This window comes from Orbicella faveolata, unplaced genomic scaffold, assembly GCF_042242905.1.
Source record: "Orbicella faveolata isolate gen_17 unplaced genomic scaffold, um_ofav_v1 contig_26, whole genome shotgun sequence".
Classification (NCBI taxonomy): Eukaryota; Metazoa; Cnidaria; class Anthozoa; order Scleractinia; family Merulinidae; genus Orbicella; species Orbicella faveolata.
In genome coordinates this window covers 20,214,495-20,223,198 of record NW_028301554.1, presented here as the reverse complement: position 1 = coordinate 20,223,198, position 8,704 = coordinate 20,214,495, and the positions used below count along the sequence as shown (strand labels likewise).

At 39.2% G+C, this 8,704-nt stretch overlaps 1 protein-coding gene across 3 annotated transcripts in view; it reads left to right on the top strand.

Annotated features, from left to right (window-relative positions):
• The first annotated feature begins 501 nt into the window (after positions 1-501).
• The window catches only part of LOC110066664 (A disintegrin and metalloproteinase with thrombospondin motifs 7-like), a 28,558-nt gene continuing 20,355 nt past the window's right edge, over positions 502-8,704 (top strand). Inside the window, exon 1 of one of the 3 annotated variants that reach the window (XM_020773899.2) lies at positions 502-582. The gene's annotated coding sequence lies outside the window, so the exon portion shown is untranslated. Of the gene's footprint in view, positions 583-8,206; positions 8,690-8,704 lie in introns of those variants that run through there. The other 2 variants (XM_020773898.2, XM_020773897.2) reach the window with 2 other exon arrangements.

Below are 8,704 nucleotides of genomic sequence, written 5' to 3'. Positions count from 1 at the left end.
AATCCAACGCTGAGAGCACAAAGTAGTATAGCCCACGGCGATCGCGACTGAATGGAAAGAAGTCAGTGAAATGTCCAGCGCAAAGACGAGCTCACATGCATGGCCTACTCACATGTTCGGCACATGTCTTATCACATGTCTTATCACATGTCTTAGTAGCGGTACCAGCTTACTGGCCGTGACATGCCCCTGCAACAATCAAGCGGGATGGCCATTTTGGTGTCCTTACAGCTAGAGGGTTCTTTTCAAAATTTCCGACGAGCACCCCCGTGTGTTTTATGTGAGAGTCTCCTCCCCCGGGGGGGATTAGTCTTGAAAGACTCATTTATCTATTGATCGGATCTCTCTTTCGTTAACTAGACTACAAATGACATTGTCTCAGTTTCGCCTAATTACCGGTTTCACGGTCTGTCGGAGAAAAAACTGAAAAGCACTGTAGAGTGCGGCTTTATATACGGAGGTTAAACTTTACAATTTGCAGAGCATACTGACGGCCAAAGTCAACGCTTTGACAAGCGTTCTGACTGTTAGCTGGCGCAGCGGGAACCGATCGACTTCAATCCACAGGCAAAAGGTATCCAGGTAGGTACAGAGTAAAACACCTTTATGCTAACTTGAAACATTACATTTAGTCAGATTATTTTCAAAGTTTACAAAGAACGTGGTCGGATTGATTTGTGATGCTATGAAACTGTCTTTTGCCTCTTTCTGCAGTTCAGTTGAGGAAGTTTTGAAAAGTTCAAAGTTTGATTATTTTTATGGTTCTTTGCTTGTAATTGTTAGAGAATTGCTCAAGCATTAACATGCCTGTTATATTTTAGCTTTATTACAGTAATCTAAACAAACTGACGATCATTCCGGCAAAATATGTTGAAGACTTTGAAAAATCATCGAATGGTTTTAGAAGACTTCCACGTAGCTTAGTGTTGCGACAGCGTTTTTTATCACTTGATTTGTTAATTTCCGGATCGAGCAGCTATTATATATAATATATATATCCTATAGCAGCATCTCTGTTCGCTATTGACATTAATGAAATTGTGTTGTTAATTTGTTCATCGAAAAAAACATAATTCCAGCTCAATCAACTTTAGAGTAATAACGCCAGAGAACTGAAATAAAGTCGGAGCGAGTTCAACTGAAGGTATGGACGGCTTTCTTTCGAATTCCCTGTTTCCGACGGAGGTCTGTTCTCGTGGCTTTCAGCGAATTTCCAACGTGAAAAAAAACAGTTATATTTCACTGAAGGGTGCCAGATCCAAGCAATGAAAACCATTAAACGTTTTCTCACATTACTCACATTTACGAGATAGGAATTTTAACCATCAGTTCAAGTGGCGATGCATCATTAGCGAAGGCCACGACATCAAGTCTATTGACCGGCCGGGAGACACAGTCTGTAAAGCAATTATTGACTGCCTCGAGGGGAATATGGCTAATTATCTTAAAAGAGTTTTTAGTTTGTTTTGCGTGTGGTGTTAATATTCTGCTATAACTATAAATTCTCCTCAGGGTTCCTGTACATTTTTTGTAATGTCAGTTCGGAGAATTTAGTTGCCAATCAAACCAATGTACTTACCTACGGGAGGATGTTATTAGATGTTGATCACATTAAAACAATTAAAGGGTTATTGCTGATTTTTTCGGTATTAAATAAGACATAATGACTGTGTCACAACTACGTAATGGGCGAGTGTTACCAGTTCATGTTTTGCGCGAATTGGCTCATGCAGGAGAGTTTATGAATTCATAGAAACCAGGATTGAGTTGTTCGAAAGCTCGTTAACGCTAACCCAGGATAAAAAGTTAATCTTCATTGCTTATGTTTTGGGTAGTCTGAGATTGTTCCCCGGATTGTTCAAACTCAAAACAGAAGGCAAAACAATAAAAACTAAAAACCGTACTGCAAAGTTACAAAACTCAAATCAAAAATAAATTTTCGCTAATCCTGGGCTAACTTAAACGGGCCTTGAACAACTCATCCCAGGTCAATGACTGTCCAACAAAGATGGGGTATCTTTCTAATTTTGGCATATCTGAGGCTTATATGCTGTATATAAACATGTGCATGAATCTGTTTCATTTGTCTAGAATAAGGTATTGATTTTTAAATGTCCGGAAGTTGTCAGTTTTAGTCTGGTGGAGAAAATAACTAGTTAACATATTGAAATTATGTTCAGTACCTGGTGTGAAGATTTTCGGCTAACAATAAGCACATTAAGTTCAAATCAACAAAACCATCAGTTTTTTAACGGAGTCTTTAAGCAATCAAGTCCCTTAAACGACGACAAATTAAGGCTCGTAGTTTATGGCAGGGCAACATTTCACTAAGTCGTCCATTAAGTCGCCCTATCTTTAAAATATTAAAATGCTAAACGCTCGTATTCTTAATACGAAGAGAAGTTCCCTTCATACAAGAAGTTTCAGGCGTATACACTTCTCCGTTTTTAGATACAGATGGACTAAAAATGGCTTTACGGACCCAAAAAGTTTCCGGGGCTTTCGAGAAACGGGCACCAGAGCCGGTTTAGTGGCACAGCCCAGTCGCTTTTCCAAAGATTTCACCCACCTCCCCCCACCGCCCCAACCCAAGGTGCAGTGGAACCCCGTTAATTATAATACGACCACATTCGGGCCATGGAAAATTGGTCGTAATAACGGGGTGGTCATGTTAAAGGGGTTCTTTAAATAGGAAAATGACTGACTGAGCTTTTTTTCGGGCCAGAATATATAAAGTGCCGTAATAACGAGGTCGTCGTAAGGCCGGGTTTCACTGTAGTGTGTCTCTGTCCTGTTACTGATGAGGAAATATCAGAATATCATTTTATCGGTTGAACAAGGTTTGTTCGCCACATTAGACTCCTTGCAGCCGTCATTTCAACACTATGTATTAGATAAGTTAAAGGACTACTTCAAATCTGATCCAACATGCAATATAGCTGTTTACAGGTCTTCATCAGGTTCCAGAATTTACTGCGAGTTGCAGAATGCAGGATTTAAAAACAGGGACCGGACTAAAATTTCATCACGTTTCTCAGGTTCCACAGTTCGAGCTTTAAGTTGCCTGTGATTTCCTGGCTTTTCCCACGTGAAGAGTGGACTTATTTCTAATGGAATTAAAGTAATAGTGGGGTTTGTGAACTGAAGTTACTCCCTGGCTACTGACTGAACCCTTAGTACGCACAATGTAGCATTTTCAAGGTCTCTTGTGTTCATGTAGAAAACTCAGAGGTGCGTGTAGGATGTTGCCATTGAAAAACTGTACTAAGGAAAAAGGAAGAAGATCTGAAATTTTAAGATATCTAATACCGACCTCGGGTAATTTGGGCTTACATAGCCGGACCAAGGGAGAGCGAGTTATAATTGATATAATGAAGATTAACAAGATTCCAAACAGCATGAGCAGTGTCATAACCCTAAGTCTTATAACATAGTAATCTGATTTCCCCGTGAGGGGTAACGACAAATTTTATAAGTTCTTTACCCAGAAGCAAGTTAAGTTTAAGTTTACTGTAACTCAAATCATCTATACTCACACTGTCGAGCACTCTTCCTGATTTATTGAGCTTCACATCATTAAAGTGTGTATTACTATAAAAATGTACAGAAAACAAAAGTTTTTGATCGAAAAAGGCCACTAGCGTTTTCTCGTTTGTCAGTCAAGGTTCAAGATTTACTTAACTGCCTAATAAGTGCTTTCCTGTGGAAAAAAAAATAGACAAGAAAAAGCCGGAAAGGGATTAAATTAACCAGGTTTTCGATTTTTAAATTCAACCTCTTGTGATCATGATATTAACTGCAAATCAGTCGTGCGTGCATGAGCTTTGGTTGCCGTGTTGAGCATTAAAGAGAGTCACCAGCACTGACACTTAAAGACAGAAACCATTGCTTGGGCTATGACTTGTGATCAGGTCTTCTCTGTTTCCCACAAAAAGCTTACAGGATATGTAGGATTCTGAGGCTCTCACAACCTCTGTGCTTTCTCCACTGATCTATGGGTTCTACAAATTTTGCGTGTTCTAGAGGAGGCTGTTTGCTTTCTACAGGGTATATATGCTGTGTAGGGTCTGCTGGGATTTGAAATATCTGGACTGACATTCTCCCAATTTAGCGGCGATTCAGTTTAGCGCCAGATTTCATCTATTGTCAGAATGATTTTGGAGATCTCAGCTGAAACTTCTCAGTTAGTATCTTAATGCAAGTGAACAAAGAAAAGGGTGCACAAACCACAGTTTCGCTAGTTATGATATCTTTACACTAGAATAGTTTGAATTTGTCACTACATGTCTCTTCACGAAAGTTAAAATTGTGATGCTGCTCTTCAAATTTTCCAAACTGAGTTGTTTTTAATAATAAAGTGTATTATCGTTTGTCTCACGATGTAGTCACTTGAGATGTAGATCACGACGTTTCGACTGCTTACTGCTAGTCTTCTTCAGGCGATAAGGTCGACTGATTGCACGGTATCATTTATATCACAAAGGTCGGCTGTGATTGGTGCATTTCGATCCTCCTATTGTTCCATTGTTCCGGCGAGTAGCTGTTCCCTCAGTGGTCCGCTGTTGTATCGTTGTTGTGTTGTTGTGTTTCTTGATCGTGGGTATCCATGCTTCAGGAATTTCAATTCCACTATCCCAGTTGATGTTGTTAGGGTGAAGTCTTATGTGAATAGCTTCCTTGACCCTACGTGGTACCAGTGTCTTACTTGCGCGGTTACTTGAGCGAACAAAAACCACAACTAGACGAAAACCAATCAGAGTACGGATCTCTGTAGCATGTCGTCATCAGCAGCAATTTTTCTGCTCGAACTGTCTCTTGGGGGGGGGGGGGGGGGTTGAATGAGCGTAGGGTTTTCTTTTTTTCTTTTTCTTTGCCTTTTTGTCGAGTGAACATCAAACATTTTACAATTTTATTTGTTACTCTGAAATGTCTTTATCTAGTTCTTGTCAAGGGTGTGTATGCAACAGGCCACCATGGTGTTTAAGATAAGCCCATGAGGGTACGGATGAAATTTAATAAGCAGATTCATTATGGCTATGTTTAACACAGAAGTCGTATTAGCAGCTCAAGGCTACATGTTATCAGCAGCTAGGGTGTGTTAAGCCTCTATGATACGCAAAACGCCTGCTATTCTAAATATAATATCAAATGCCTTGGCTGTAAAAACAACATTAATCGCCCGAGGCAACAATTTTTTTTGGTTAACTTATCTGAAGACACTGGTTATTTGAAGACTGTCATGGACTGTTGTTCGATGTTCTTACCAGTCGAGTGAAATCACAAAGCTGGCGACAAATTTCTTCATTAGATATGCTGAATTGACTCATTGTCTACATAACACAAAAGATACATAGTCACACAAATGAACGTTTAATAAAATAATATTCCATTAAACGGATGTTGCTAATCACGAAATCTAAACTAGAGGCTTATCAAGCAGTCATAGGCTTTTGTGTTCACTATTAGGTTGTCTAGCGTGTTTTTTCATTCACTCAACGCTTCACTGAATTGGCGACTAATATGTCGCTTTGTTAAAATACAAGTCGCAGTTTGTCCCTTGGTCACTACGCTTCAAGACTTACCCACATGCAGGTCTGAGGTAGGTGACTCTTTGCTCTCTAAAACAACTTTTTTCTAAAACGTTTCATTTAAGACCGACAGTTTTTTCTAGTTGCTCAGAAATCTTAACCTGTCTGTGCAGTGCTCTCGGGTCATCAGGCACAGTTGTTAGGCTTTTTGTAAACTCTTAATAGCTTTTATCGCCTTGCTAGCGCACACGAACACGCATATTTTTCTGCTATAATGAGTATTGCCTACCGTCACGTCCAAACCATTCAACACAATAAAGATGAAAGCTTAAAGGCAAACAATTTTCTTTTAACAGGAAAAGAAGTAAAATTGTATTGGCCTAATTCTCGACTCGCCCCAGTTTTCTTCGAACTTCTGTTCGACCTACCCAGAAAGCAACGCGAGCTGATAAATTTCTCGAGAGAATGACGTTGGCTCATTTTGTGATGAGCAAAGCTTTGAGCATATACTAGTGTACGTGCTTCTGATTTCGCTAATGTATTTAAGTATTGTTTAACTTCCTTGACAGCACATATTTGATCAAGGCTATCTTATCGTGAACAAACTCAGACAAAGACATCACATCAGTGCAGCATATTTGATATATAACTTCATTGCAACTTCACTCGAAGTCCTGTTTTGTCTAAGCTTGTCTACAAAACAGCAGGGTGTTTCATACTGTTGATACTGACTCATTGCACCTGAATTAAAGACGAGTGTATTTATATCCAAAAAGTACTTAGCTTAGTCAGGATCCTGAACTGTACAAGTAAACTGAGCCAGCCAGTATCTTGAATAGAGATCATGATTAAGATATAACCAGCACTTAGGAAATCCATACTGAACAAATTACAGCGTATATCGATTTCTCTTGGGAAAGAACATGCAAAATGGAGCGAGCTGACGTATATCGAAACGATAACAACATAGTGGGCACTTTGGAAAAAAATACAAGAAAAAGCAAGAAAAATTGATGCAGTCTTTTAACCTTAGCTTTGTAGGAGGGTGCACAAGCCTCGCAAGGTTTCGGTGCATGTTAACATTCCTATAGTGGTATTTCGAAAATGAGCAAAAGCCAAACTCGACAAACCGTAAATTAAATAACATTTTTGGCTGCTATTTGTTTAGGAAACCTCTCAATATTGGTTTGATTTGATAGTGAACAGTACTCGACTAGTAACAGGAAGCGAAAAAGGAGAATCGGCATTTAAAAAAACTCAGAAAAAATTAAATAAATGCTGATCAAGTTCCTAAGCTTGGGTCAAAATTATGCAAACATTTTTATTGTAATATAAAGAGCTTTCTTTTTATAGATAGTCAGTGGCTGACAAAAGAGAACGGTGATTCTGGCATTCTTAGGGGTGGAGACCTCGGAAGCTAAGGGAATACAATCCATGAGTTGTGGACAAACTCATGATAAATTCGGAAAAAATTCAATTAAAGGTCAGACGGGGTGCAGGTCTCGGGCAGTGAGGTGCCTTATGTCTTGAAAAGAAGCTCTTTTCGTATGTTTTCACGCAACTCTTTCGGAAGTGGTATATTGTTCGTTAAAAATAACCCAATCAACACCTCTCACTTCGCATTTTGTTTTTTTGCTTTAATGCTGTATTAGTCTTATCATGTTGGTAAGCTTTCCCTGGTAGCAGCACTGACATCCTCAGTTTTCACAGTAAGGCTCCAAATGTGTTAACGTGTGAGTGAAGATTTCATAGCACATCTTTTATTCATTGGTATAGTGCAATTAGCCCATCGTCTCAAACTAAGTCTGTCGACCGATGAAAATTAAAGTGTAAACAATTTTGTGGCTAAAAGGCCAAAGTCACAGGAAGTTACTTAAACTCCTTAAATCAGTGCATGCAATCATATTGGACTAATTATATGCATTCGTGAGTAAGAAGGTCTTAGAAGGACGCTTTAGAATCGCGTGATGTTGGACCCGCTGTACATGAAGAGGTGAAAAATACGCACGCGTTTATGAGTGATAAGTTTGTAGTCATTTTCGCTCACGACCAAGATGACAGAAAGTTGCGTTAATCCGGCCTTAAAGTTCATCTTTGTTTGAAGTTTTAATCCATCTAAGTTTAAACTGTTTAATCGTGTTAACAATGACGAAGCAAATGACACGCCTTAGCGATTGCTTACAAGATTGGCTTGCAGGCCAGAATTTTTCAATGGCGATTCGCGTGGAGATTGCTACATGTTGCAAAGGTAGATCATTGCAATAAAAGAACTATCTAGTGTAGCGTTGAAGTTCTTAGAATGTTTGACTTCCGAATTTCTAACAAAAAAATGCGTTAGCAATATGAAAAAAAGTCCTTTTGACCATGACACTGTAAATCGGATGTAGGTAAGTAATGCTTGGAATGTTCTGTTCCTTTTACTTGAAAACAAATAAATAAACAACTGTATTCTTTAAGTTCAATCAACAGCCTGTCTGTCTCTTTGCTTCTTCGTTAAGAAAACTGACGCCTAATCCAAACAAGTGAAGGAAAAAACTCTTGAAAAAGTAAAAATTAATTGAAACTACGATGTTTGACGTCAACATTCTTCGAAAATAGAATGCAAGGACTTACAATGGTCGGTTTGTTTGCAAAAACATTACATTGAAAAAATGTCTCAAACTCAGCTCTCCTTTGAAGGAAAGGACGCGATGGCAGATTTATAGGGTGTTTAGTTTCCCATATTTCAAGATTTGAAACTGGATACCACTCGCACAGCAAGACTCAAATTCTGGCTAATCAATATTTAGCTACAGTTGTCAATGAGTTTTGACTTGGCATCCTTCAGACTTTCAATGCGCAAACCATGCCGCCTTGCTTGCGTTAGCGCGTTACAAGTGGTTATGTCGAGATCAAAGGTACACACAGCACTCGCGTCTCACTATCTGAAGGTCGAATCTGTGGAGCGTGGAGATTTTTTTGCTATATTTTGATAATGTGCTTAAGTGAAAGATAAGTGTCGGGAACAACAACACAAGGCCAGCCGAGGCGTCCGGACAAGTAAGTAGAGATTGGGCCAGTCGTCTACGTGAAGCCACTTTCAAGCCTAAACCGCAATCCTTTTAATTCGCAACCTCTAATTGACAGTTGGGATGCAAATAATGGCATAGTTTTGAGGAAGGGTAAAGGAGACTCTA